Genomic DNA, 5000 nt, shown 5'->3' with positions numbered 1-5000 from the left:
AATGTGCGAGCACGAATGAGTGATACGCGAGCACAAATGAGTGATGTGCGAGCAAGAATGAGCAATGTGCGAGCACGAATGAGTGATGTGCGAGCACGAATGAGCAATGTGCGAGCTCAAATGAGTGATGTGCGAGCACGAATGAGCAATGTGCGAGCACAAATGAGTGATGTGCGAGCGTCAATGAGTGATGTGCGAGCGTCAATGAGTGATGTGCGAGCGTCAATGAGTAATATGCGAGCGTCAATGAGTAATGTGCGAGCACGAATGAGTGATGTGCGAGCACGAATGAGTGATACGCGAGCACAAATGAGTGATGTGCGAGCGTCAATGAGTGATGTGCGAGCACGAATGAGTAATATGCGAGCGTCAATGAGTGATGTGCGAGCGTCTATGAGTGATGTGCGAACACGAATGAGTGATACGCGAGAGTCAATGAGTGATGTGCGAGCGTCAATGAGTAATGTGCGAGCACGAATGAGTGATGTGCGAGCACGAATGAGTGATACGCGAGCACAAATGAGTGATGTGCGAGCGTCAATGAGTGATGTGCGAGCACGAATGAGTGATGTGCGAGCACGAATGAGCAATGTGCGAGCTCAAATGAGTGATGTGCGAGCACGAATGAGTATACCGAAATCTCAGGGTTCACCCAACTGCCCTGGCAGAAATGCGACCCTCCCGGGGCTCTTCCGTTCGGAAGATGGTAGAGATAGGGACAGTGGGAATCTCGTTAATGCATGCGAGCAATCTTCGTATAGATAGCTAAACGTTTCAGTTTACTGATTTAATCATTTTCTGCTCCCGCCGTTCGCACCGATCCCTATGTAATAATATTTCGCGCCTGACGTGATCACATTTCGTCGTAGATAGTGACAGTTATAATGTAGATTTATATAGCAAGAATGAGAGATATGCGAGCACGAATGAGTGATGTGCGAGCACGAATGAGCAATGTGCGAGCTCAAATGAGTGATGTGCGAGCACGAATGAGTGATGTGCGAGCGTCAATGAGTAATATGCGAGCGTCAATGAGTAATGTGCGAGCACGAATGAGTGATGTGCGAGCACGAATGAGTGATACGCGAGCGTCAATGAGTGATGTGCGAGCGTCTATGAGTGATGTGCGAACACGAATGAGTGATACGCGAGCGTCAATGAGTGATGTGCGAGCGTCAATGAGTGATGTGCGAGAACGAATGAGTGATGTGCGAGCACGAATGAGTAATATGCGAGCGTCAATGAGTAATGTGCGAGCGTCAATGAGTGATGTGCGAGCGTCAATGAGTAATGTGCGAGCACGAATGAGTGATACGCGAGCACAAATGAGTGATGTGCGAGCAAGAATGAGCAATGTGCGAGCACGAATGAGTGATGTGCGAGCACGAATGAGCAATGTGCGAGCTCAAATGAGTGATGTGCGAGCACGAATGAGCAATGTGCGAGCACAAATGAGTGATGTGCGAGCGTCAATGAGTGATGTGCGAGCGTCAATGAGTGATGTGCGAGCGTCAATGAGTAATATGCGAGCGTCAATGAGTAATGTGCGAGCACGAATGAGTGATGTGCGAGCACGAATGAGTGATACGCGAGCACAAATGAGTGATGTGCGAGCGTCAATGAGTGATGTGCGAGCACGAATGAGTAATATGCGAGCGTCAATGAGTGATGTGCGAGCGTCTATGAGTGATGTGCGAACACGAATGAGTGATACGCGAGAGTCAATGAGTGATGTGCGAGCGTCAATGAGTAATGTGCGAGCACGAATGAGTGATGTGCGAGCACGAATGAGTGATACGCGAGCACAAATGAGTGATGTGCGAGCGTCAATGAGTGATGTGCGAGCACGAATGAGTGATGTGCGAGCACGAATGAGCAATGTGCGAGCTCAAATGAGTGATGTGCGAGCACGAATGAGTATACCGAAATCTCAGGGTTCACCCAACTGCCCTGGCAGAAATGCGACCCTCCCGGGGCTCTTCCGTTCGGAAGATGGTAGATAGGGACAGTGGGAATCTCGTTAATGCATGCGAGCAATCTTCGTATAGATAGCTAAACGTTTCAGTTTACTGATTTAATCATTTTCTGCTCCCGCCGTTCGCACCGATCCCTATGTAATAATATTTCGCGCCTGACGTGATCACATTTCGTCGTAGATAGTGACAGTTATAATGTAGATTTATATAGCAAGAATGAGAGATATGCGAGCACGAATGAGTGATGTGCGAGCACGAATGAGCAATGTGCGAGCTCAAATGAGTGATGTGCGAGCACGAATGAGTGATGTGCGAGCGTCAATGAGTAATATGCGAGCGTCAATGAGTAATGTGCGAGCACGAATGAGTGATGTGCGAGCACGAATGAGTGATACGCGAGCGTCAATGAGTGATGTGCGAGCGTCTATGAGTGATGTGCGAACACGAATGAGTGATACGCGAGCGTCAATGAGTGATGTGCGAGCGTCAATGAGTGATGTGCGAGAACGAATGAGTGATGTGCGAGCAAGAATGAGTAATATGCGAGCGTCAATGAGTGATGTCCGAGCACGAATGAGTGATGTGCGAGCGTCAATGAGTGATGTGCGAGCACGAATGAGTGATGTGCGAGCACGAATGAGCAATGTGCGAGCTCAAATGAGTGATGTGCGAGCGTCAATGAGTGATGTGCGAGCGTCAATGAGTGATGTGCGAGAACGAATGAGTGATACGCGAGATCCAATTAGTGAAGTGCGAGCGTCAATGAGTGATGTGCGAGCGTCAATGAGTAATGTGCGAGCACGAATGAGTGATATGCGAGCGTCAATGAGTGATGTGCGAGCGTCAATGAGTGATGTGCGAGCACGAATGAGTGATGTGCGAGCACGAATGAGCAATGTGCGAGCTCAAATGAGTGATGTGCGAGCGTCAATGAGTGATGTGCGAGCACGGAGGCTCGAAAAAGTCTAAGTCGCCCCACACGCATTGCTTTCTCTCGGAGGCTCGAAAAAGTCTAAGTCGCCCCACACGCATTGCTTTCTCTCGGAGGCTCGAAAAAGTCTAAGTCGCCCCACACGCATTGCTTTCTCTCGGAGGCTCGAAAAAGTCTAAGTCGCCCCACACGCATTGCTTTCTCTCGGAGGCTCGAAAAAGTCTAAGTCGCCCCACACGCATTGCTTTCTCTCGGAGGCTCGAAAAAGTCTAAGTCGCCCCACACGCATTGCTTTCTCTCGGAGGCTCGAAAAAGTCTAAGTCGCCCCACACGCATTGCTTTCTCTCGGAGGCTCGAAAAAGTCTAAGTCGCCCCACACGCATTGCTTTCTCTCGGAGGCTCGAAAAAGTCTAAGTCGCCCCACACGCATTGCTTTCTCTCGGAGGCTCGAAAAAGTCTAAGTCGCCCCACACGCATTGCTTTCTCTCGGAGGCTCGAAAAAGTCTAAGTCGCCCCACACGCATTGCTTTCTCTCGGAGGCTCGAAAAAGTCTAAGTCGCCCCACACGCATTGCTTTCTCTCGGAGGCTCGAAAAAGTCTAAGTCGCCCCACACGCATTGCTTTCTCTCGGAGGCTCGAAAAAGTCTAAGTCGCCCCACACGCATTGCTTTCTCTCGGAGGCTCGAAAAAGTCTAAGTCGCCCCACACGCATTGCTTTCTCTCGGAGGCTCGAAAAAGTCTAAGTCGCCCCACACGCATTGCTTTCTCTCGGAGGCTCGAAAAAGTCTAAGTCGCCCCACACGCATTGCTTTCTCTCGGAGGCTCGAAAAAGTCTAAGTCGCCCCACACGCATTGCTTTCTCTCGGAGGCTCGAAAAAGTCTAAGTCGCCCCACACGCATTGCTTTCTCTCGGAGGCTCGAAAAAGTCTAAGTCGCCCCACACGCATTGCTTTCTCTCGGAGGCTCGAAAAAGTCTAAGTCGCCCCACACGCATTGCTTTCTCTCGGAGGCTCGAAAAAGTCTAAGTCGCCCCACACGCATTGCTTTCTCTCGGAGGCTCGAAAAAGTCTAAGTCGCCCCACACGCATTGCTTTCTCTCGGAGGCTCGAAAAAGTCTAAGTCGCCCCACACGCATTGCTTTCTCTCGGAGGCTCGAAAAAGTCTAAGTCGCCCCACACGCATTGCTTTCTCTCGGAGGCTCGAAAAAGTCTAAGTCGCCCCACACGCATTGCTTTCTCTCGGAGGCTCGAAAAGTCTAAGTCGCCCACACGCATTGCTTTCTCTCGGAGCTCGAAAGTCTAAGTCGCCCCACGCATTGCTTTCTCTCGGAGGCTCGAAAAAGTCTAAGTCGCCCCACACGCATTGCTTTCTCTCGGAGGCTCGAAAAAGTCTAAGTCGCCCCACACGCATTGCTTTCTCTCGGAGGCTCGAAAAAGTCTAAGTCGCCCCACACGCATTGCTTTCTCTCGGAGGCTCGAAAAGTCTAAGTCGCCCACACGCATTGCTTTCTCTCGGAGGCTCGAAAAAGTCTAAGTGCCCCACACGCATTGCTTTCTCTCGGAGGCTCGAAAAAGTCTAAGTCGCCCCACACGCATTGCTTTCTCTCGGAGGCTCGAAAAAGTCTAAGTCGCCCCACACGCATTGCTTTCTCTCGGAGGCTCGAAAAAGTCTAAGTCGCCCCACACGCATTGCTTTCTCTCGGAGGCTCGAAAAAGTCTAAGTCGCCCACACGCATTGCTTTCTTCGGAGGCTCGAAAAAGTCTAAGTCGCCCACACGCATTGCTTTCTCTCGGAGGCTCGAAAAGTCTAAGTCGCCCACACGCATTGCTTTCTCTCGGAGGCTCGAAAAGTCTAAGTCGCCCACACGCATTGCTTTCTCTCGGAGGCTCGAAAAAGTCTAAGTCGCCCCACACGCATTGCTTTCTCTCGGAGGCTCGAAAAAGTCTAAGTCGCCCCACACGCATTGCTTTCTTCGGAGGCTCGAAAAGTCTAAGTCGCCCCACACGCATTGCTTTCTCTCGGAGGCTCGAAAAAGTCTAAGTCGCCCCACACGCATTGCTTTCTCTCGGAGGCTCGAAAAAGTCTAAGTCGCC

Source organism: Nasonia vitripennis, unplaced genomic scaffold, assembly GCF_009193385.2.
Source record: "Nasonia vitripennis strain AsymCx unplaced genomic scaffold, Nvit_psr_1.1 unplaced0063, whole genome shotgun sequence".
NCBI lineage: Eukaryota > Metazoa > Arthropoda > Insecta > Hymenoptera > Pteromalidae > Nasonia > Nasonia vitripennis.
The sequence above is the reverse complement of the archived record's forward strand: the minus strand, read 5'-3'. Positions refer to the sequence as shown.